We start from the raw sequence: 26,112 nt of genomic DNA, 5'->3' as shown, positions 1-26,112 counted from the left end.
TCTTTCTTTCTTTCTTTCTTTCTTTCTTTCTTTCTTTCTTTCTTTCTTTCTTTCTTTCTTTCTTTCCTAAGCAAGATTAAAATCTGGCTCGGCCATTTTATGTTTCCTCTCCTTGATGTGCAGGTCCAAATAAAACTCTAGCTGACCTTTGATCAATAGCAGTGGTGGGAACAAGAACTAGGCTTTGCCTTTTGTGCAAAAGAAAGATGGGATTTATAGAACTGAAGTTTTACGCAAAAAAGGTGAACATTTATCAGGCATTTCCAAGCATAACTCGTTAGGAAGAAAGTCATAGAGTCTTATAAACTTTAAAATAGTACCAGACAGGGAACCTGGAATCTGATATTACATTTCCCTCTATAATTTCATTGCAGGCTTATTAAAACACAAGAGCCTAGAGAGCAACACCAGCGGCAGTGGGCTAGGGAGGAATTCAGACTATTGAGAAGTCCTTAAGAGTACTGTGGGACAACTTGGGTGGGGCAACAGGGCACTTCTCATGAGGTGCAACTGAGAGTAAAAAACCCAGGAAGGCACACTCTCTTATCACACTTATTTGTTTATTTGTAATGTCACCATAAGCAGTCTCACAGGATGGGTCGCAACCAGGAATGTGGTGGCAAATTCAGAAGTGCAGGGTCCCTTCAGCATCCATGCCCCTCAGAGTCAAAGTTATACAACCTTCAGAGATTATACAATAATAAGAATTAAGGATGCATTGCAAATGATCAATGCAGATCTCCATATGTGTCTTTCAGCTAGATGTACTACTTTCTGTGCACATACATGGGCAAATGATTTGCACTACTCCGATATCTTATTTATTTATTGCATTTCTATCTCACCTTTTTTCTCCATGAAGCTCAAGATTGCTTACACGGTTCTCCTCCTCTCCATCAAATCCCCACAACAACCTTGTGAGTAAGTTAGGCTGAGAGGCAGTGACTGGTCCAAGGTTGAGTTTCACGGCTGAGCAGGGGTTTGAACCCTGATCTTCCACATCCTAGGGTTGCCATATTTCAAAAAGTAAAAACCAGGACATGCTAAAAGTTATTGAGCTTTTGACAAAAATGCCAAAAAAAACCACCATGATCGATTGACTTGATCCTAATATCCAGGACAAAGCGCCACCTTTCAGAAATTCCCCCTGGACTTCAATTCCACCTTTGAAATCCCAGTAATTTCTGGGGAAATCCAGACATAGGGCAGCCCTACATATCCTTGGCCAATACTCTAAATCACCACTGTATCCTTAGTAACTCCCTCAAATTCTGAATCTCATTTCTTTCAAAAGCCAGTTCTGTAGATGGTCCTTAAAAATCATTTGGAAGAAATCCTGCTTAATAGGATCTTGAAGGGCTTGAGTATTTATTTTGCACCTTGGTTTCCTTCCTTGAAGGAAGGAAAATGGTCAATTTGAAGAATTTTCTCTGAATATTCTCAACCATTTATGCCCCCCCCAATGTTGTAAATGATAGATCTACACCATTTTAACTTCTTTTTTATGGTGGGGGGCATTGGGAGTCTGTTCTGTTCCTAGAAAAACAGCTAGTTATGGCAATGAGTTCTAAATCAAAACTTTATACACCTTGAACTTTCTCTCTAGTGTATCTGAACTGGAAACATATGCCAGAGCAAACCTGCCTTGCATCATTAGACAGGAAACGGCGCATACTGAAAAGCAGACAATGTGCAGTGGACGTGCCACATACGTCGCCCTTATCGTGCAAAGTACATATTCACTTTGGCCGAGCTGTCAGATATTCTGAAGCCATGGAAAAGGCACAGGAGATAAGACTTACATTTCATTGTTCACCCTGCAGAGTCCAAATGCTGCCTGCTCAGAGGTATGGCTTGTTATCAGAACCATTTGTGTTGAAATCAGTTGGCTTCCAGTAAGGGTTGCTGGTGCTGCTACCTGTGGAGACTTCCTAACACTTAACAGTGAAAAATACGACATCCAAAGTAATGCTGATTCACTGATCTAGTTTCAGCTGGGTGCTAGATTTGTTCAGCTGGTTACTAGACAGTGAAATCAGCAACAGGAATTAAAACAATGTCATAAATTATGAAGCCACTAACAATGGATTAACATGTCACAGCAGAGAAGACCCACTGAAATAAGTGGACATGACTAACTGAAACCCACAGATTTCAATGGGTCTACTTTGAGTACGACTTTATTTGGATATAACCCAATGTACATCATATCCATGTAGTGCTTAGAGCTTGCAACTATTCTTGATTAACTATTTTATGACCATTCTGTCATAGACATAGATCCAGGCACTCGTGATACAGTGCACTGCTGTGATTTGTGGCAAGACTTCACAGCACAATTGGAGCAACCCCTGCAATTGATACAGACGCTCCACCAATTTATGCCTTTTGTTATTTGACAAGATTCATATGCCACTTGACAGAAGGGGGAGGGAAACAATAAAATAAAATACAAAATAAAACATTAAAATTCTCAATAAAAAACCAGTTAAAAACAGATATTTAAAAGCATTAAAAATGATGAACATCAACACTAGCTAAGAAATAACCTTTGAGGGTCTGGATGGATTTGCCTAAATGAAAAATGTTTTAGGCAGACACTGACAAGAAAATAGCAGAAGTGCCTGCTGTAATGATCTCTAGCAGACAAGCAAGCTCCAATAATAAATAATTGACTCTCCGGCAGTTTTATGTAGGTCTATTTACAAAAAGGCACATCTAGAGCCCGACTTCTCACCTGCTCGCATTTACGTTTGTTGGTCAGTCTGAAGTTTCGCTTCTCCCATAACTGAAAGGACGCCAGACTCCCACCTTTCCCCCTTGCCTTTCCATTGCCTTCTAATTTTATCCAAACGCCTGGATCAGGGACTGAGAGGCTGACCTCCCCCCTCCTCCTCATTCTCACTCAACCTAGACTCAAACCACTGCTTATCTGCTGATTGCCTAGCAATGCTTTGGCTGTCTTCCAACTCTTCCTCTCCTTGAGAGCTAAGAGAGTCTGCTCCAAAAAGGGGGAGGTCAAACTGCCCTTTCTCAATTCTGACAGGCAGTTCTCATCTGCAGAGTCGGTCCCTAGCTCAATCTCTGAGTCTAACTCATCCCCTGAGCTCGGGGGGGGGGCACATTCCTGACACCTGCCTCCAGTTCCACAGATGGAATGGACATATACCTGGGGTCAGGCAGGTAAAACTGGTCCAGGGCTATTGAGGGCTTTTTGTACTAACTGAAACAACTTGAACTTGGCCCAGTAGCAAAAGTGGGCAACCAGTGCAGATCTCTGATCAGAAATGTGAGGCCTTTCAACAAATGTACGACAGCATTTTGCTTTAACAGAAGCCCTGCATAGAGTGCATTGCAGTCATCTAATCTTGAAGTCACTAACGCTTGAACTACTGCTGCCACTGTACTCCCAGCCACTGAGGTGACTTGAGTTTCCAGTGACAAAGGTGGATTCAGGAGCACCCTCAAATTATTAGGGGAAAGTGTGCATAAGCGCAAATCTATTATTGAAAATAAAGTACAGGGTATAAAAATTAAGTCAAAACTTCATACAAAAAATGTATATATTAGAAGAAATTTGCACCAAAATGCTGAAGAATTGTCATGAGAATTTTTTCTTTTTAATGGAAATTGCTGCAGAAATATTGAGTTTAAGACTGCAGCGGAATGGGAAACTGAGAAGACCAAAACTGTGTCCCTCCCTATTGGGGAAATATGATAAGGCATATTCTGGTTTTTATTTTCTGCCCAGAAATAATTGTTCATATCAACTTTGTTTTGGAAATAGGCTTGATGTTTGTGTGTTTCCATGCACTTTTAATTTATATTTCTGTGATGTGATGTAAGCACAAACAGATGCATAAATAAAGTAGGTCCTTTGAGCCCTTGTGGTTGCAAAGAGACTTGTCCCAACATCCACTACTAAGGGAATTGAAAAGATCACTGTTCATTCAGTGGCTTATAATTCTCATTCTCATTTAGATACCTTTTAAGATATATGGATTGCTTATATTAATATACAAGTCAAAACTGATAGACTATTTTATCATTAATGTGAGCCAATGCTGTTTCTTTTTTTTCTATTTGTTATGTTTGCAAAATAAAAAATATACCAAAAAATGATCTGAATTTATAAATAAGCGTACAGCAAAATTGGCTCATACTTATTTGGGGCAGAACCCCCCTTTTTAAGGAGAGGAAACTAAGGTGGTTTGCCTGTGCAATGCATGTTTATTATTGAAACCCAGATGCACATCAATTGCAAGGTTTCAGCAACTGGGTAACATCAACCGCTCAGGTGTTCCATGTCGGCATGTCAGAATCGTGGACCCTGCAAAATGACCCGTGAAATGCATGCGATCCTTCCAAAGGTTAAAATGGGACTGTCCTCCATCTCCATTCTGGATGTGTCATGGTGGCTGCACTCAAGCTTGCATCTCAAAGCAACCGGCGCCCTTTGATGCAGCTACAGGGCACAGCAGCCTTGCTTCAGCTTCACTTCGGTGCTGTGATTGTCCCTGAAAGATCATCTGTCTTCATGAGCCCTTCCCGACACATTTGCAAATAAGGTCAAACAATTCGTCCAGAGGTGAACTTGTGACTATAAGCACGCTGTAAATATTTGAGTAGGAGTTTTATGATGTTTGAGAACCACACACACACACAAACCCCTTTCCTTCCAAATCAGGACTGCAAGATTGAAAAACAAATTAGAAACTTACACATTAGTTTAGCCTTTGGTGGGCATTCATCATCATTACAAAATGGGTCTGTTTATTTTGACAGAGCCTGTAAGGAAAGTTAGACATGCACAAAACTCTGGTGTGCAGTTTGTTATGTCAGCTCGCTATTTGAAATAGTCCTCCTGATCTAGCTGTCAGCTACATGGTCCATGAAACTTATCCAACTGAATTATATTCAGCCTAGACCCGCTGAAATTAAGTTAGTAGTCTACTCATTTCAACGGGTCTACTCCGAGTATGTCTTAATGTGTTGGATACACCCCGTGCTGATTTTGGCAATAATTTTATCTGTTAATTGAATAAAATTCAGTGCATTGAGAGTTTCACAACACGTAAGTGTGTGCAAAGTTGCAGTCAATGTCAGAGCAGCAGATCATAAGATGATGGTTGTTGGTCCATCATTGGACTGTGATTGGTTTTCTGGTGGGCCTTGAAGCTATGACGAACCCAGGATGGAAATGTTGGAAGTCTTTTCCAGAGCAATAAGAAAACACTCGACTAAAATTAAATTGTTAGGAATGTCTTGATAGACAGGCTTGGTAACAAGAATGCTCACAATCCCAGTGAATACTTTCCCAATCTTTTTATCCTGTACTCTCAGTAGAATTATACAGGAGTCTAGAAGGAAAACAGGCCCCCATCTGCACTATACATTTAAAGAGCTACAATAGCACTTTGAACAGTCACGGCTTCCCCCCAAAATCCCGGGGGCTGTAAATTGTTAAGGGTGCTGAGAGTTGTTAAGAGAGATCTACAATTCTCGAGAGTGGTTTAGCTCTCAATCCCTCTTCCCAGGGAATTCTGGGAATTGCAGCTATAAATTTTTCACCACATACACATTTATGGAGATTTAATTAATTAATTAATTAATTTTCAAGTAATTGACTTAACGGTAAACCCAAAAGTCAAACCCCACTTTCAAACAACTCTGGGAACAATTCAGCCAAAACCATTTGCCTTTTGCTGTTTATTTCAATGGGAAAATAATCAGCTAACCTGTAGACGCATTTTATCTGCCGATGTTATTCCTTTTTATTTTTCTTCTTCTTGAAACAAATGGGGAGGCAATGCTTGCAAAGGGAGTAGTAAGGGAACCCCACATAAAATAAAATAAAAGTGATTATGCTAAGATCAAACCCTTTAGAGCAATTAGTAGACCTCCAAAGACTTCCTTAACTTTCTACTATTCCCCCCCACCTTCCTTCCACTTCATAAACTGTGCAGCATTTTTTCTTTTCTTTTAGAAGGTTCATGATCATAAATTTAAAGCTGTGGGATCTCCCATTTTCATTCTTCTGTGGCGGCACTCTTGGAACCATGTATCATGAGACTGTCATACCTCTGGTGATGTATGACCTGTGAGTATGGCACTAGCCAGGAAGAACAGGTCAAAAAGAGTTTTAATTTAATGTTTTGCAGCTATAGATGGGATAGATATATAGATACATAGATATGCAGATCATGATTCATGAATGGAAGAGAGGGAATATTAAGGGGAACAAAACGTCAGGCGCTATTGACAGAGTTGTTTCAACTGACACACAGTAAGTTTTGGTGTGATGCCAACCCGGAAATAGCAAGTCCAGATGGCAGTAATAATGAAATCTGGCCCAGAAACGACTGCTAGTTTGTTCTTCCTCTAATGTTCTCCGCCGGCTTTCTGTCATCCTACATCTCTGATTCTGGAGGTATCAGTCAAAGATACCGACCTCATTGTGACCTCACTTGCTGGCCTCCACGATACTCTGCTTGCTGCTGCTGCTGCCCTTCAACTTGCAAAAGGGGGAATGGGGGGCAGGCTTCACTCACCCACCACCCATTTAGCCAATCCTGCATGCTACAGTCCAGTCAGCCAGGAGCGTCACCCACCCTGCCTCTCCCTTAGTTGCCTTATGCCTAACCATTTCTGTTATGTACTGAGTTGAATAGAATCCAAAATGCAGCAGTCCTAGAACAATAGGATTCAGAATGCAGCGGTCTGATTGGTCCTAGAACAATAGGATTCAGAATGCAGCAGTCTGATTGTTCCTAGAACAATGCAGCAGTATGATTGGTCCGCAGGAGCCACCCAATCCAGCTCCAGATGGAAGTGAATCTGCAACCTGATTGGCCTACAGGAGAATCCCGGAAATAGCCAATCACGTGCGGCCTATTGTGTAAATAATGTATATAAAGCAGATATTTTGGGGAAACATCCATTCCTCACTACAATGAGCTGAATAAAGAGCATGAAATCCACACTCGATTCTGAGTATATTTCACTGGCGACGAGGATGGGATCCCGCTGAGCTGACCACCACACACAGCACCGCAGCACCGCCACCTGCCGCACTGTTGCCTGCCTCGCACTGTGTATCCAGGCTTCAGCTCTGGGACCCAAGGAACTCAGACCCTAAAGGGGTCACCAATGAAGAAGACTCCAAGAAGAGGGCAATATGTATATTTCAATTTCCTTTTCAGCTAGGAGGGTTTTACTGTGGTCTACTGTGGTCTACAGATGGTTGCCGTTTTCAGGGCTGGGAAGGAATCTCCCCTGCACTGCAGGTTTTGCTTTCCCCATAGACACAACTTTGGTGGTTTAGGCCTTGGGTGGAATTCTGTAGTCTTTCATCCAGTCAGGGCGCAGTGAAGTGGTAACTCACGCAACCCTCTTTTACTGCGGCGGCGATAACAGGGTACCCCGTTAGAGGAGTCTGGAGGGAAGTCTCTACCCAATGAGCTAGTTTCATAGTGTTAGCGGGCCATAGAGCCTCCCTCAGCATTGGGGCCAGCCACGTAAACCAGCATTTTGCGATGGACCCACTCCCGAATAGACCCTGTCATGCCTCAGTCCCTCTAGTGATGGAGGAGCTGAGACTGATATAAGCCCAATGCCTAAACCAAGGCTTCCTGCTGTTAGGATATAGTTCCATTCCACCTTAAAAGGGTCAGGCAGGACTGTTGTGTATCACATGCCTGTTTACTTCCAGCACAGTCTGCTGGGAACTTCCGTTGTATGTTGCTTTTGTGTTACTGCTGTTTTGCTGGAGACGAAGGGAAGCAGACATGTTTTCCTCTGTTCCTGAACTGTGCTGAATAAAATGCTGTACATTATGCTTACACATTTCTCTGTCCGCCTCTTCTGCTGTGAGAAGATTTGCACACTCTACTGATAGAGCATGCACGGGTCTCTAAACGTATCTGAGACTCGTGTCACTGATTGATGCTGTTCCAAGGGAGACTGGCTGCCGGCCGGTGGCTGGAGCCAACTGGGGGCCTGCCTGATGCCCCCGTCTTCCCGGAAGTATCCCAACACCTGCATCTGAAATCAACCAAGTTGTAGCCAATTTGAGTCCCAGACAGTTGTCGTGTCCAATTATTTCACACACCTCTTATAGATTAGGCGCGCCGGTGGGGGGCTTTGTGGCTGGGCACACAGATGCTGCTTGCCACTGCCACCACCCTTCATCTTGCAAAAAGGGGGGATAACAATACTGACCTACCTTACAGGGTTGTTGTAAGCATTGCAGCAAGGTGATCTGCATGAAGTCATTTGGGCACTTGCAAGTGTGACAGAAGAGTGACTAGTGGGGTGCCACAGGGTTCTGTCTTGGGCCCGGTCTTATTCAACATCTTTATCAATGACTTGGATGATGGACTCAAGGGCATCCTGATCAAATTTGCAGATGACACCAAACTGGGAGGGGTGGCTAACACCCCAGAGGACAGGATCACACTTCAAAACGACCTTGACAGATTAGAGAACTGGGCAAAAACAAACAAAATGAATTTTAACAGGGAGAAATGTAAAGTATTGCACTTGGGCAAAAAAAATGAGAGGCACAAATACAAGATGGGTGACACCTGGCTTGAGAGCAGTACATGTGAAAAGGATCTAGGAGTCTTGGTTGACCACAAACTTGACATGAGCCAACAGTGTGACGCGGCAGCTAAAAAAGCCAATGCAATTCTGGGCTGCATCAATAGGAGTATAGCATCTAGATCAAGGGAAGTAATAGTGCCACTGTATTCTGCTCTGGTCAGACCACACCTGGAGTACTGTGTCCAGTTCTGGGCACCACAATTCAAGAAGGACACTGACAAACTGGAACGTGTCCAGAGGAGGGCAACCAAAATGGTCAAAGGCCTGGAAACAATGCCTTATGAGGAACGGCTAAGGGAGCTGGGCATGTTTAGCCTGGAGAAGAGGAGGTTAAGGGGTGATATGATAGCCATGTTCAAATATATAAAAGGATGTCACATAGAGGAGGGAGAAAGGTTGTTTTCTGCTGCTCCAGAGAAGCGGACACGGAGCAATGGATCCAAACTACAAGAAAGAAGATTCCACCTAAACATTAGGAAGAACTTCCTGACAGTAAGAGCTGTTCGACAGTGGAATTTGCTGCCAAGGAGTGTGGTGGAGTCTCCTTCTTTGGAGGTCTTTAAGCAAAGGCTTGACAACCATATGTCAGGAGTGCTCTGATGGTGTTTCCTGCTTGGCAGGGGGTTGGACTCGATGGCCCTTGTGGTTTCTTCCAACTCTATGATTCTATGATTCTATTCTATGATTCTAAGTGCTTTTGGAAGGTTAAGTGTAATTAAATGTTATGCCTTGTGTCATAGCAACTTCATCTCTCCTAAAAACTATTGTCCATCTCTATTTCATTTATCACCTTCTACACACATCTTAATGTATCTTACAAAAAATATAATAAAAAGCAGTGTGTGTGTGTGTGTGTGTGTGTGTGTGTGTGTGTGTGTATGCCAAAGGCAGCACAGTTACTGGAAATGCAGAAGGGGGTGTCTCCTGTCCTTGGGTCCTGCTCACAGGCCTTCTCCTGCAGCCACTTGCAAGGCTTCCAAAGGCAAGGGGCGGGGTAGCTGGGAACACCCCTACCATGATGCTGTGCAACGACAATTCAACACATATTCTGCACTTTCCGTCCTAAATTGATTGACTGGTTTCTGTTCAGCTTGTGCATGGGTAGCCAAAGTTGTGCCCAGGGGTGCCTAGGTATCCATAGTCACCTGCAAGGTCCCTTGCCTTGCTTCTGAAAATAGGCTTGAAAGAGGCATTCTATTGCAGCCAAGAGACTAAGTTATTGTGTGTGTGTGTGTGTGTGTGTGTGTGTGTGTGTGTGTGTGTGTGTGTCCACCCCTACAAGATTATCTCCATTTTGAAATCTGCCTACGGGCCCAAAAGGTTGGTGACTAGGGCTGCCATATGTCCTGATGTCCCTGGACATTACTGAAATCTCAAAGGCGGAATTGATGTCTGGACGAAATTTCCAAAAGACTTTGTCCTGGATCTTAGGCAAGTCAATCGAAAAATCATGGTGGTTTTTTTGGAATTTTCTTTGGGGGGGGATAACTCAACAACCCTGGGGTTTGTGAAAGAAAACCCCAACAATTTTGAGGTGTTCCTTTAAAAAAGCTCAATAATTTCAGCGGTTTCCTAAAAAAAAGAAAAGTTCAACAACTTTCAGGGTGTCCTGGTTTTTACACTATTTTACCTTAACCCCAAACTCTAAAGCATCTCAGTTCGAAGGATTATTTGGAGACTGAGAAATCAGTCAGTTGCACAAAGTCTTTCCCCATGAATGCTGGTGAAAACTCTTGCCTCCTCCTCCTCACCCCTACACACTGGTCCATCATGCGTCACATCTTCCACTGCATAATTTTTTCTGGTTTCATATTTTCCAGATCAAATGCAATTGCTCTTCTTGATTCAGGCAGCTCTCTTCCCTTTGAAGTTTTGCACATTTGGCAAAGGTCAGGGCCCTCTCCCCTCTCCTTCCTCCTTTGGCTTCTGTATTCAGTCAAGGAACTTGGGGGTTTGTCCATGCCTGGCACAATGAATCAAGCTTCCCTCTCCCCGTCTCCCTGCTTGCAATTGCTGCTTTTCATGCTGCTCCTTGGTCTTTCATTCATTCATCTTCTCTGACACACCAAAGAAATTGGGCGGCAAGAGAGATTATTTGTATTTGAAGCTAAATTGATTGCACATTATGTTTGGGCACAATCTGGCAATCTGAAGCAACACTGATACATCACAAACATTTCCAGCTCCACTGCATGTATTCATCAGGGTGAAAATCAACTTGTCTCCACATCCTACTGCTTGTCAGCAAGGACCCCATTACAGTCTTTACAATGGTTTTGCCTTCTAGAATACAGGGTCTAAATTTCATCCCTTGGTTTCTGGAAGGAACTTGATGTCCTCCAGATGTTATTGAACTACAGTTCCCTACCTGCATCGCCAGTAATCAGGGATGATGGGAGTTTCAGTCCAACAATATCTGTAGTGTCAATGGTTCCCCATCCTATAGAATCATAGTTTTGATGACTCAGGAATGTAGTAAGCTGTCCTATACTGAGTCAGACTATTGGTTCCTCTAGCTCAGTACTGTCTACACTAGGATTTCCCAAACGTGGGTCTCCAGCTGTTTGTGGACTACAATTCCCATTAGCCCTATCTAGCAGGACCAGTAGTCAGGGATGGTGAGAACTGTAGTCCAAAAACAGCTGGAGACCCAAGTTTGAGAAGCCCTGGTCTACACTGATCAGCAGTGGCCCTCCAAGGTTCCAGGCAGAGTTCCCTACCTGGAGATGCTGGGGGTTGAACATGGGACCTTCTGCATGCAAAGCAGATGCTCTACCCCTGAGCTGTGGCTCTTGCCCTAAACCAGGGGTGGGGGGACACATGGTATTCCAGATGCTGCTGGACTCATTGGCTATGCTGGCTGAGGCTGGTAGTGTGGGATGTGATCTATGAGAGGCAGTCAAATACAACATTCCTTGTTTTCCTAGAGTGGACATGCAATGGGATGTTCGAAACTTCCTGTTCCTCCTGGCTGAAGCATCCTTCCTTTTGCATGTGATAGAAGGTGGGCATGACCTAACCTGTCCAGGTAACAAAAGGACGAGTCATGCAGCACACCTCTCTCTTTTTCACTTCCTTCATCATTTGACCAGCTTTTAGCTAGGACTGCTCTGCTAGCTCTCAGCTAGCAGAAGCACTGGGATTATCCCCCCATATGGGGTAGATCCATATGTACATATTTGTAAGTAAGTCTGCCTTCAGGGATCCAACTGTGAACTGATGTAAGTAAACTTCTTTTATTGCCTTTGAATGAGATTGTGGCGTCTTTATTCTTTTAAGAGGGATTTAAGGGAACTTCCCAGGAATGTACAATTCAATCTGAAGACAGATTGAACTGTAGAATTGTGAGAGGCTAACACAAGCCTGCAACCAGCTATCTGCTGTGCATGTAAAAGGGGAATGTAAACTCTGCTAAGTAAAGGAACTTGCTAGCGCAAGTTAGGAAGGATATTAATAAACAATATACCTCTCCTGCCACCCTGAACATTCCCACAGGTAGTAGTTGGAGTCCACTAACATCTGAAAAACCACAGGTTCCCCATCCCTTTCCTATAGAGAAGCTGCAGGACTTAAGAAGCATAAGACATGCTCCCCAGAGTGGTTCCACTCATTCTTAGCAAGGTGGTCCCAAAAATAGTGAAGGACAATCACATGTTATCTGATTACAGTCTTCTGTGTAAGTTGCTGCAAGGTACCAACTTCTTTCTCTTTCTGCTCTCTTTCGGCAGCTCTCCTTCAAAATTCACACTTCTCCACATTTAATGGTGCAGTTCTCCAACCCCAAAGTGGAGGAAAGTAGCAGAAATGTGCTTTAAGTGTGCAGGATGGGTGTAACTAGAAGAGGGCAGGCGGGAGAGAGAAAATATGAAAGGATGACTAAGTGCTGTTCTCTTGTATCTTGGTACCTTGAAGCGGAAAATCCAAATTAATTCAGACAGAATCTACCAGGAAATTCTCCAGCACGCATGCTGGCGAAATGAATTCAAACTTCTGGCAACACAAAAGCAACACATCAATTTGTTGGCTCTTGATGAGCAACATGAAATCATTCGGCTGTGTTATATTGCTTCTAGTAATTCATTTCTACAGGTCAAGAGACAGTTTTATGGAAACATGATTGCAAGCGAAACATATCACACGTCTGTGTTCAGCCATGATTGAACAGAAGGGTGGGGAACCTTTTCAAGTTCCAAGGCCGACCCTCTAGGCTGGGTGAGTGCCAGGGGTGGGTGTGGTCAAAACAAAAGTCGGGGGATGGCAAATCCCATCTATAAAAGAATGGGAGCAGGCAATTTGGCAAAGGATTCTACTGTATAATGCATATATATATATTCTCAAAACAATGAGAAGGAACTTTAGGCAAGTGCAAAGACTCATTAACATCTTGGTAAACATGTAGCGCTTGTCGGCACAATAAAGCAAAAAAATCCACAAATACTGGGCAAGTTGTCCAAGAGTAAAATCCCACGCTAAAGTTAGCTATAGAATCATTAAATCAATGTAGAAGAAGAAGAAAACACCATATGCAGTGCTTTTTTCAGGGGGTATTCAAGGGTTTTTAATATTTGATGTTTTATCATGTTTTTAATATTCTGTTGGGAGCCGCCCAGAGTGGCTGGGGAAACCCAGCCAGATGGGTGGGGTATCAATAATAATAATAATAACAACAACAACAACAACAACAACAACAATAATAATAATAATAATAATAATAATAATTATTATTATTATTATTATTATTATTATTATTATTATTATTATTATTATTATTATTACCAGCACCTCTTTTTTTGTTAAAAAGTGTGGGACTTACTGTAACAGCTTCATGGTGAGTACCAGCACCTATATTTCTAGTGGGGAGGAGAAGCACTGGCCATATGAATAGCATTTCCTCTAGTACTGTCTAGAACAGGGGTAACCAGCCCTGTAGAAGCTGTTGGACTCCAGCTCCCATCATCCCTGACCATTGTCCATCCTTTCTGGGGCTGATGGGAGTTGTGGTCCAACAACATCTGAACATCTGGAGGGCATTGCACAACAGCTACCACACTTCTTCGTTCTTTTGCTCTTTATTCATTTATCAAGACTGCTTTCCTGTTAACAGCAAGTTGTTTTAAACTGGGCTTAACGTTGTGTTCTAATGCTGTAGCCCAACCTGGGACCTTGGGGTGAAGATTGGGTAATTAATAGTAGCAGCAGTAATGGCTCACACATGCTGCAAATGCTCATGAATGTTAATTTATTTTCAAAAACTAAAAGAAAACAAGCATAGGTGGTGCAAAACTAGCTGAGATGAGCTGTCCATGTGCCAGGACACCCCACAATTTCAGGCACATACATGCACCATACACACATGCAACAGAAGCGTATGGGCATACACACACCAATACAAACACACACTTACAGACAACTCCATTATGGACCTGTAAGATCCCTTGGATCCTCTGGATAATTTTTTACACTAAGGTCTACAGGATATCACAGAAGGGTTGACCCAAAAAAGGCATCTTCCACCATACGATACGATACGATAATCTTTATTGTCATTGTCCCATACAGAACAACGAAATTGAAAAAATCTGCATCAGACATTCAAAAACCAACAAGCCTGCTATCCCAGCCTGGTTAGCCCCTTAAAAACTCTGATACCCCATAATTGAATACAATATACTCCCATAGAGACTACCTTACACTGCGTTTAAAACCAAAATCGCATTTGGATAAAAACTGTTTCTCAGGCAGCTAGTCCTAGTCTTTATAACCCTGTACCTTCTTCCAGAAGGCAGAAGCTGAAAGAGATCATTTCTGGGGTGCGCACTATCCTGCACCATCTCTGCAGCCTTCTTATGACACCTGGAAGCATAGATTTGATCCAAGGTGGGAAGAGTGCACCCAATTATTCTCTCCGAAGTCTTTACAACCCTGGATTGTACAGGATTGTAAACCATTGTCCCTGCATTGTGGGATCCACTTCACTCTGCCATATGTGAAGCATCAACCACCAGTTGGTTCATGCGACTTGAAAAGACATATCTTTTCACCCCAGGTTTCCCTGACCTGTAAGACTGACGCCTGTTATTATATCGGAATTCCTGTTTTCTGTTTGTAGAGCACGGCTTTACTGGTTTTCCTGTTACATCTCTGTTTTTATGATCCTGTTTTATTGTTTCTGTGTTGCATTTCTATATACCACTTGGAGATGCTTGAATATTAAGTGGTTTAGAAACACTTTTAAACAAAGAAATAAATAAAATGCATGCGCGCGCGCACACACACACACACACCATTCCAAGGACTGCTTCCATCCATAAATTTTAATAGCTACTTTTACAGTGCAGATTCATGATGGAACTTGTACGACGCAGAGAAATGAGTACTCATTACAACCATTCTATCCCTGGGAAATGAGCAACTGGGCAAAGTGTATCCTGTGGCCACTCTCATTTTCCAATTTTGACATTTCTGCAGGGGGCAGACGAGATTTAACTGGGAAAGCAAATGCAAACCGTTAACCGTCAGCCCTTCAGATAAAATCCCAAAGTTGGCAATTTGGGGGTTTGAAATTGTAGACTAAGAGCATGTTTCTCATTTCAGCAAGCTGGAATAAATGGCTATTTTTCAAAGAGGCAGTTTGGAGCAGGGGGAGAATATAACTGCACCTTTTGAACTTTCAGTAAATACAGCTAGACTTTGGAAAGCTGAGTGGATAAAGATTTTTTGCCCACAATGTTTCTGATAAGACTGTTTCTCGCTATGATCATTAAAAATAAAATAAAAAAAATGATAGTGTGAAGTAAAGCCAAAAATATTTGTTAGAAATTCAGTTGGTCTGCATGGGTTCCCATAAAAAAATTCACTTCTAGGACCCTGATTTGCTAAATTACTGCAGACCTTGAACCTGCAAATTGGGCACGTCCAAAGACTGGCTACACATTTGACATGTTCTGCAAAGTTTGTTCATCACAAATGTCTGCATTCTCAAAAGTGAGCAGTGGCAAACTTGCAGAGGCAGGACAGGGAGTGCCAAAATAAGTTATGTCCAAAATACGGTATCATTGGCACTTTCTGACCGTTGCTATTTTGGGGTGAGGTTTAGTCGCAAATCAACACATTCAAGCTGCACAGTGAATGTTGATTCGGAGCTCCCCTGCTCTGCCTAAAGCAGGTTTTGGTTTGGTTTTGCAGTAAGGAAAGTGACAGGGAATTGTACTGGAAAGTGTGAGATGATGTTTCTTTGGTGCAATGTCATTTAAACTCCCCCCAAACAAATCAAATGTTCAATTAACAGGTCATCTGGAGGCAGCTACAACTTCACCCTTGTGTGCCCTATAATACATTTGTAGTCCCCTGGACCTCCAGTGCCAAACTCTCCGTGGCGTGAAATGCATAATTACATCTAACGTGTAAGGTTTTTAACATGCTAATTGCATCAGCGTAAGATTGACTAAATGAGAAGCTGAAAGGAACCACAGCAGATGGATTCACTTTTACAGTTCAGAGTAAAAGGTGTCTCCAGGATCGCTTTATGGGTGCTGGGAAAGAATGTGCCCTTTTGCGGACTCCCTGCCTTCATTGTTTAAGAAGCAGCTACCAGGTGGTGAGGTGAAGTTTCCTACCATCGATGGGCCCAAAAACAAATCCCTGGCACCTGCTGGAGAAATAATTGGAGGAGCCCTTTCTCTGCTTGCAGCCTGTTTTATGTGGGCATTCCTAAGTGCTTTAAAATCCTAGTCAGATGTGGGAGTGTTACCTTCAAAGCGTCCTGATAAATTCCAACTTGGGTTAATTCCATTTGTATCTATGTAATTATTTCTCTCTAATCTTCATTTAGGAAGGTTGGGTAGTTTATACACCAAAGGATTGGCTTAAAAACAATAATCAGTCAATGCCAAAGAAAAACAAATTGTGTGCTCACAGTATGCAAGCTATGGTCTTGGAATACAAGTCCTATTTTCATATTGACTTCGGCCGTCAGAACCAGAATGAACCGTGCTTCTAAGAGCAGAATGGAATGAGAGGCCTCCTGGATCAGACCTTTGATTGCTTTAGTTTCCTCTGGGGTGGTATCCCTGGGGAGAGGCCACATTTGGCCCCTGGGCCTGAGGTTTCCCACCCCTGCTTTACAGCAAAGATGAGGGAGGACACAACACTTCCTGTCAAGAATGTATTGTCTCACAGAGCATGATTCTCCCAGTGAGAATAAAAGTAGGGCACATACTGCTGTATCTAAAGAGTGTATTAACAGCCCACAGGGCAAGCACACTCTGCAGCATTAATCCCTACAGGCATGCCTAATGCTGTTCTTCTTTTTTCACCTGAATTCAACCTAAAGTGCCCCGGGAGGTTGGGGAATGTTAGCTGATTCCACTGGTACATTTATTACCTGCAACTTTCAGAAGATTGCAGTGGTGCTGAGCATAACTGCTGAGGACAATTTTTTCCCTTTCCATAACCATTTTGCAAAAAGAAAAGCAAAAAGTAGGGGAAGCCGATGTTTTGCTGCAAATGAAAGGGAGATACATTAGCTGGCCAAGAATCCTGGCCAATCCAACAGCCATCTCCCTTCTTCCCTAGGCTAATTGGGTGGCTTTTCTGATCATGGAATTAGCCCTCTTTTTGGAGGCAGGGTTGGGGTGGAGCTCCAATACGTGGCAAGACTATCACTTACTTTACATAAAAAAATTCCTTCCAGTAGCACCTTAAAGACCAACTAAGTTAGTTCTTGGTATGAGCTTTCGTGTGCATGCACACTTCTTCAGATACACTGAAACAGAAGTACTTCTGTTTCAGTGTATCTGAAGAAGTGTGCATGCACACGAAAGCTCATACCAAGAACTAACTTAGTTGGTCTTTAAGGTGCTACTGGAAGGAATTTTTTTATTTTGACTATGGCAGACCAACACGGCTACCTATCTACTTACTTTACAGACTGCAGCAGATTTTAAATATGGATTTGTTTATTCCTTCTTTCCCCCTTCCATTGCAATGTGTTGGTTTTGGTTGCTTCTCATCCCTTCCACGACTATGTCTTTTGGGGTAATCAATGGATGGCAGGAGAGACAGCTTGGCCCACTGACCGTGGGTGCCTGGGGCTGTGGATGTCATGCAGCGTGCATGGCCCTGGCACTGAAATTTGTGGGTGCCCATCCCATTCATGGGGAATTTTGTGTATGCTCAGGCGCCCAGGAACCCAGGGAGTTGGCAACTATGATGGATGGTGTTTCATTGCTTATGCGTTTTAAGGAATGCCCATTCCTTAATGAGTCCTCAATAGTGACTCATCGTTCCCTCTCCCCCATGGGCCAGATGCAGCCTACGAAGACCGTTTTACCAGCCCACGAGCCACCCCCGAACTGAGCTGCCCGCTTGGCAAGTCCCCCACACGCTGTGCTAAACCGGTGCAGTGCGGCATGGGGACTCGCCGAGCGGTGCCAGAAATCGCATCTGTGCACGCGCAGATACTGGTAATCACTTCTGTGCATGCCCAGATGCTGAAAATTGCTTCTGTGCAGACATGATTTTCGGCATCTGGGCATGTGCAGACACGATTTCCGGCATTGTGCTGCGCCAGTCCAGCCCATGGATGATCTCCACGGGAGTGATCTGGCCCATGGCCGGTATGCCTTGCCAACCCCTGAGTTTTGTTGTATATACAACACCTCTAGAAACAAACAAACAAATAAAACCACTGAGTATTAGAAATTAAGAAGAGCCCTGCTGGAAAAAGCCAAAGGCCCATCTCGTCCATCATCTTGTTGTCACAGTGGCCAACTAGAATCTCGTGTGAAGCCCATTAGTGGAACCTGTGCACAACAGCACTCTCCCCACTTGCAATTCTCAGCAACTGGTATTCAGAACTACTGCTATCAAAGGTCAAGGTAAAGGACCCCTGGATGGTTAAGTCCAATCAAAGGCGACTATGGGGTTGCGGCACTCATCTCCGCTTTCAGGCCGAGGGAGCTGGCGTTTTTCTGCAGACAGCTTTCCGGGTCATGTGGCCTGCATGACTAAACCGTTTCTGGTGCACCTTAGTGGTATCAGCAGTATAGACACTGAGTAATTCTAATCAGTCCAACATGGGGGCTCCCCATGATCTAGAGCCTGGAGTTGGGGTGAGGAAGACACCCATGAGAACAGGATGGAAGCCAGCTTGGCAAGGCGCCATTTTGGGGAGGTGACGGGGAATGTTAGGAACAGTCTTATGCAAGGTCACACTATTCGCCATCTAGCCCGCTGTGACTGGTAGGGGCTTCCAGGTTCTCAAATGTGAGCAACTGTGACCTTCAGCTTGCAAAGGTTGCTTTACCTGTTGAAAGTGCAACATCAGGGATCATTCAGTTGGTAACTTAAGGGTTAACACTGTCAGGGTTAAAGCCAACTTGAAAAGAGGGAGATGATTGAAGGTATCATGACATGATCTTCACTGAGGTAACACGCACTCTGGCTGCATAGTTCGGAGGAGTTTTCCTCCTGTATCCTTTTGGTTGAATGTCTTCCTGCTGTGTACAAGGCCCGAACTAAAAAAAGATAAAAACTCTGTTCCTTTCTCCTCAAATTATACACTCCCTTTGTTCAGTCTGCTCAGCAAAGTGTTATCTGAATTATTTTCCCCTGGATTCCATTCACGCTATTTAAGTTTCTTTGCTAACACTAGCACTGTGGTGAAGGCCCAACCAGCCAATGCCTCACCCTACACCTTTCCCCAACCTCTGCTCATTTATCATTTGATACAGAATATTTACACGATGAATACAAGCAGGTTCAAAGAATGTACAGAAACACAGGATGTTATGGGCATGTGGGTGACAGAACATGCTTTCTGTACAGTGACTAATGCTGCGGTTGGTTCAGTCCTTAAGTATATCTAAACAATCAGTCACCCACAGTTTATCTGTTATCATACACACACAGCGCCTGTCAGCTGGGTTCACTAGTGTTAAGGTACCTACTTTTCCTTCTGTGCCTCCACATTCAAGGCAGGAATACACCCTCCATTAGGTTGCTGTTGTGCATGGTATGTCAAAGGCCAAGTCTGAGAATCAAAAGCAGTTCCAATGAGATTTTCTCATAGCTCCCATATAGTTGAGCTTTTTCCTTTTTAAAAAAGCAATGGGAGTTGGGAGCAAATTTAATCAGAGCAGCAGCACACAAGAGAAAAAGTTCAATCCATACGTTGCCAGTGGATAGCCACATGAGTGCCTGTAGAGGTCTTCCTTATTGCAGATATTAATATTATGCAGCTTTAAACAATAGGATGCATAAAAACTGACTCCTCTTGGAATAAACATTGTCCAGACCCATAAAGATAATTCAATTTTTTACTCACAGAACTTTTTCAAAACAGAACATAAAGCAATCACTTAGTTTCAAAAGACATATGCTTGTCCAAGCATAGGCTTAATATCTTCCTATAAATATTATGAAACTCTAAACCTAAAATCAAAGATCTTTCTCTCCCTGCAGCCTCCATTAGCCTGTAGCTGTTTTTTCTCTCAGAGAGACTCATTTGTGCATCTTTCTCCCACTGTGGCTGAAAACCAAAACAAAACAATAACAAAAAACCAACGGCAACTCCCTTCAAAATGGTGATTTGCAACTAAACACTTTACTCATTTGATCTAATGTTAAACACCACGTGAAAGAGCAGAGAACATCAACAGTTAATTATAAACCAATCTAAGCACTGAAATTAAGCTTGGAAGAAACTTGGTGGGGTGGGGTGGGTATTTTGGGGAGGGTCATAGATGTTGAGGCCACTACAAGTTTTGGTTCCCTCCCCCATTGCCTATAGCCTCATCCACTCTCAGATGCCAGCCCCAATTGACACTTCCCACGGGTTACTGGCCCTTCATAGAGTAATTTTTCCTTGGCCCTGTCATAAAGGACTGAACTGACTCCGGAGCAAACCTTCAGCAGTTAACGAGCTGTTGGCTAAACCATGAACCTATGAATCTGTCTGAATTTAATCATTGCTCTATCTAGCTCAGGATAGGCAATGTGGTCCCTTCCAGATGTTGTTGGACTCCAACTCCCATAATCCCTGCCTACTGACCATGTGGGCTGGGGCTGATGGGAGTGGTGGTACAACAACATCTGGAGAACATATGTCAGCTACAGCTGATCTAGTCCGGCAGCGGCTCTCCAGAGTCTCAGGAAGGGATCTTTCTCAGGATCCTTAAATCCTTTGAAGTGGAAATGTCAGGATGCAAACCCAAGACCTCCTGCATGGACGCAGTCTATGCATTATTGGGAAGGGCCATAGCTCAATGGAAGAACATCTGTTTTGCATGCAAAAGGTCCCAGTTTCCATCCCCAGCATTTCCAGCTTGGGCTGGGAGAATCTCCTGCCTGAATCCCTAGAGAGCCACTGCCAGTCAGTCTAGACACTCCTGAGCTAGGTAGACCAAAGATCTGACTCAGTAGGAGGCAGCTTTCTAGATTCCTACAGGTTTTGCTTCTCTTGAAATATAACCAAAATGCATTGCTTTTAATAACCAGCCTACTTTCACCTTTAATAACCGGCCATAACGGAACATTGCCATGTTTCATTTTTAATAACCAGCTTAGTGTTTTTAAGACCCCCTTCCCCTAGTCGCCTGATTCGCAAAGGAGACCTTGGGCATTTCAATTCATTTCTCAGATAATGTAATTGATGCTCCTGCCTATAAAACGAAGCACAGAGAGATGATGTCTGTGGAATCAATCATTTCCCCCCATTGACAAGTCTGGTTAAATTATCAGGTTGTATGTAATTTTATTTGAGTGTAGGAAAATGAGTGTTACAGCCAAGAGCTTGGTGGGGTTTTCTTTCCTGAGACAATGATTTATTCTTTTTGGCTCCAATAGCTACGGTGTCAGGCATATTTTATGTATCTCCAGCTTTGACACTTCAAACATTTGATTTCCCTTTGCAACTTCCAAGCTAAAACATGTTTCCCATTATGGGATATTCAAGCGACTGCCATACACACACTGACTCATGAAGCTGTTTTTTATTCTCACAAAATATATAACCCCATTTGAATAAAATACAGATGGCCTCCAATGTGTTAAACATAGCAAATTTGCCATTTTCTTTTCCACCGGTCTCTCTCCCTGCCTCCCCCTGTTCCCAGCCCAAGACTTTCTGCTTGACAGGAATATGAAATCTTATCACCCTAAGCTTGAATAGATCAGAGATATAATGACAGCACCATGTCTGAAATGTCATTAATATTTTGTCTGCAGTACAAACTATCATGTATAGGTAAAGAAATGGGTGGGGGGAGAATGTGAAGATTTTATTTAAGATGTTTTGGGATAGATTCAGATAACAGGGTTCTTTTTCCACTCTGCATCAACATAAATGGTTATTGCAAACGCCAACCTATGAGAAAGGCCACAGCTCCATAAAATAGCATGAACTTTGTGTGCAAAAGGGCCCAAGATTCATCCTGGCATCTCCATTTTAAAAAAGGAATTAGGTGTGTATGTGGTTGGGACTTGGGATGGGGGAGAATTCAGTTCACATTAAAATGCAAAGTTGTTCTGCTTTCCAGAACGACACACAAACCGAAACGCAGCTATCTTTCAGAATTTGCACTTCTACGAATTTTGCAATGCAGTTGTCCAGTCAAGTAATGTCTACAGAAATGCATATACTGAGGTAGCATGCATAAAAATGCATATATTAGCAAAAATAACATACAAAATTGCATTGTATTATTTTGCAGTTTCTTTGCAAAAATTTGCGCACGTGAGCAAAATTGCATACAAACATACACATGTTGTGAGAAATTTGCACTAAAATGCAGGTGGATTTTCTGGAGCACCTAAAAAAATAATAATTTGCAAATCGATGCGGAAATATGAACTCAAGTTGGGAAAATGAGCAGCTGAGAACAACAGAAATTGCCAGGCTCACCCATCTCTACCCAAGATGCAGTTAGAACAGACTTTACTGGGCTGATTCTAATGCTGCTGTTGGGATTCGAGTGGAACGAGGTTGTCTGACCAAGTCCTGTGTACAATGGACTGTATAGTCAAACATGCATTGGGCAAGCAAAATATTTTCAGTTTGTTCAGTCATGTAGTACAATCTATAATTTTAGACTCTGGACTTAATGGTCTAAAGTCAGCCTACTTCTTTACATGGTTTGTTGTTTTTGTTTAGTCCTTTAGCCGTGTCCGACTCTTCGTGACCCCATGGACCAGAGCACGCCAGGCACTCCTGTCTTCCACTGCCTCCCGCAGTTTGGTCTGACTCATGTTTGTAGCTTCGAGAACACTGTCCAACCATCTCTTTACATGGTAACATTCATTATTTCGCTTCCTTCAGAATGTGGCCAGTCAGCCCCCAACTTGCCAATTTTGCTGAGCGGAGCCCAGGACTTCTACTCCAAATCCTGCCTTGGCATCACCACTGTGTCCAGCTAACACTCTCTGAGGGATCCCGTCATTCCTATGAAATCACAAAATGGAAACCTTCAGTTTGATTTTACAGCTTTAGAAGGAATTTAAGGGTTCGTCCACACTTTCACTTAACCTATATTTTGATCATATTGCATACTGACTGATTTCCCGTGGGCCCAAAACCTTTTCTCTCTGTTCCACAGCTGTGCCTTGTGAAAATCCAATCATAGCAGTTGAACTGAAGCTCAGCTAAACAAAATCTTTCTTCAGATTTTCCGCATATCTAATAAATTCTGATTCTGTGGGTAAGTTTGGATTTTCGCAAGGCACAGCCACAGAGCAACAAGAAAAGCTATTGGTCCCCAGGGGAATTGACTAGTACACAATATGATCAAAATATGAGTCAAGCGAAACTGTAGATGAGCTCAAAAACTGAATCTCTCCATTTGCCAGTTTGGGACAAAGATTATTAGGAGACTCCTTAGTGAAGTGTAATGGTTAGGCCCATTCTGCTATGTGGAAAGAATGATACTGGGGTTTCAAGGTTGCTGTAAGGATGCTGAGGCAACATACTGTATGCTCAGCTCATTGGATACGTAAGAAAATGCAGCATGGATGCTATTGTAGTGATGTCTTTAAGTCTTCAGACGAAATACATTGTACAGCATATTAAACATCCAGTCAGAATGAAGAGCACAGCAAATGTGTGTGAGAGAGATAGAGAAAAAGATACCCAAGGCTTTCCCATGTATTATGTGTGGGATGGGTTTTAATAGGTAAGAGAGGATATATTAACTGCAATTTATCCCTCCAGGCACCCACATGTTTGGGTTGAACGGAGTTTTAAAAGCCCATCCGTGGCAGCAAAATTTAAAACATAGGAATGTAAAACCTTGTTTTGAGCAAGTCCAGCTATGAAGTGCCCTTCCTCTCCTTTTGTACCCCACTTAATAAAGATTCAAGCAACAACTTGGGAAGCAAGTTTAAAAATAAGATTTGCTTACTTTATAATCACACATTGGTTCACAGCAAATGAAGCAGTAAAAACTATGCAGGCAAAATACTTATATTTACAGTATAACCAGCTTCACGCATGTGCCTAAAAGCTGGAGCAAGTGGAGGCATGTCTACATCCAATACTGGTCAAAGGAAGAGAGAGAGGGACAGGAAGTACTCTGTGGTGCTCCCTACTCAGCCATAAAGCTCACAGGGTGATCTTGGGCCAGGCAAAGCCTCTCAGTCAAACCTCCTTCACAGGACTGTTGTGGGAATTAAACAAGGCAGGGGGAGAACCATTTATGCCACCTTATTTATTTATTTCTATTTAGGGGGGGAAAGCATTTATATACTGATGTGTCTTAGAGATACATCACAGCAGTTTACAACAATATAAAGCCATACAGTAAAATCATAACTAGTTAAAAACAACTTAGAAGCAAAAGATTTAGAAACAAACATCAGCAGACCATTGTGTAGTACCTTGAGCTCCTTGGAGTGAAAGATGGGATAGAAATGCAACAAATAAACAAAAAATTAACATTGTTTTAAATTTACTTTTGTCTACCCATATGAAACACTCATTTTATTTTATTTTATTATTTTATTTTATTTTTAAAGGATAAGCAAGGTGAGGAAAGGGCTTCTGCAGTTTGAGGACCCGTTTAACAAAAAAAACAACCGTCTGGGAGCAGATGGAGGGTTTCTGGGTAGCCAAGTTAAAAATGATGTCTGAGCAAGGTGTTATTTGCATGCAGGGAGCATAAAGTATCCAGCGATTGGAGCTGAGAGGAGCAGCAGGATTCAGGAACCAAAAGGAGTGTAAACACAGACAGCCCTGGACTGCAAAAAGGAGTGAAGGAAATTCTTAAGGAGCTGGGAACTGAAACAGCATGAGCTGTGCTGTATCCTGATTTGGCTTTGGGGAATTAAAAATTAATCCTTCCTTGAGTCTCTGAGTGGAATTTCTGGTACTGTTTCTGTCATGCAGCCACAACCAGTTTAGCACATGGAGCGAGCATCTACCATGTCTTTGTTCGGGCCTGACTGATATATTTCTTATTTTGACACTTTCTATTCCCTTTTTCCCTTTACACATCACCTGCAGGATTAGATCTGTTTGCCAGCTTGTGCCAGAAGCATGCTTTTCAAGCACTCATATCCTCCTCGGAGGTAGTGTGCGCACATGAATACAAAGATGCTAGTCTTCTGCTGTTATGGGCAAATCCTGTGTAGCTTCCAGCACGGCTAAAGCTGCCAATGGCGGTACATCGCTTCGCCTGACTCCCCGCGGCAAACCGTTCAATATCAGCAGAGGAAGGCTGCAAAAATTGTCACAGGGATGCTGTGGGCAGTGCCTCCCTGCTGAGCACACTATGCACTATGGGAAGCAAGATTTCACAACCACTTGGAAATAAGGAGGCGAGAAGGGGGGGAAGATCAGTTCAAAAGAGCTAGTGTGACATGGTGGGTAGAGGGTCAGGCTAGGACCTTGCAGACCAGAACTCAAATCCCCACTCAGCCATTCACTCTCTCTCAGCCTCACCTACCAAATAGGATCATTGTGAGGGTAAAATGAATGGGATGTCAGGGTTGGAGTCAGATACAGTCCGTTGTCAGTGAAGTTAACTCTTTATTCAAGGAAACAGCATGCAACTCTGCAACACTTCCCCTATAGAGCAGTTGCCAGGACTGAAGGTCCTTCTACTCTCTTTAAGTCTCCTCCTCTCCTGGATGTTTCCCAAGCAGTCTCAAGCTGCAACTGTGCACCTCTTGTCTTTGTTCACCCTTCCTCATTATCTTGGTGTTCTTGGAGACCAGGGGGGAAGGAGACTCCTTGGATTCTGCAGCAGCCTCTTGACACACACACCCCTCCTCTGCTTCAGCCTGAGAGTCTGAGCTGCTCTCTGTCACAGGCTCTCCCTGCTCACTAAACCCTGTTGCCCCTTCAGCATCCAGCCCCTCCTTCCAATCTCCTCCCTCAGACCTCTCCTCCTCCACCACCAATCCCGTAGCTCTGAGCCTTCCTCCTCTGGGGTTTCTCTTGGGGGTTCCCCGGCTGGTGCCTCACCACTCCTCTGCTTCCAGCCAGTCCTTGATATAGGAGAAGAATCGTGTACT

At 43.1% G+C, this 26,112-nt stretch overlaps 1 long non-coding RNA gene across 1 annotated transcript; it reads right to left on the bottom strand.

Annotated features, from left to right (window-relative positions):
- Window positions 1-858: 858 nt before the first annotated feature.
- Window positions 859-2,814, bottom strand: LOC308583505. The gene is made up of 3 exons (XR_014006266.1): window positions 2,738-2,814; window positions 1,803-1,937; window positions 859-1,003 (listed from the first exon to the last, which is right to left on the bottom strand). It is a non-coding gene; the product is annotated as an uncharacterized lncRNA (long non-coding RNA).
- Window positions 2,815-26,112: the final 23,298 nt, after the last annotated feature.

The sequence above is a fragment of the Podarcis bocagei genome, assembly GCF_964188305.1.
Source record: "Podarcis bocagei genome assembly, chromosome: 3".
In the NCBI taxonomy this organism is placed as follows: domain Eukaryota; kingdom Metazoa; phylum Chordata; class Lepidosauria; order Squamata; family Lacertidae; genus Podarcis; species Podarcis bocagei.
Note: the sequence above shows the minus strand (reverse complement) of the source record. Positions and strands in the feature narration are given on the sequence as shown.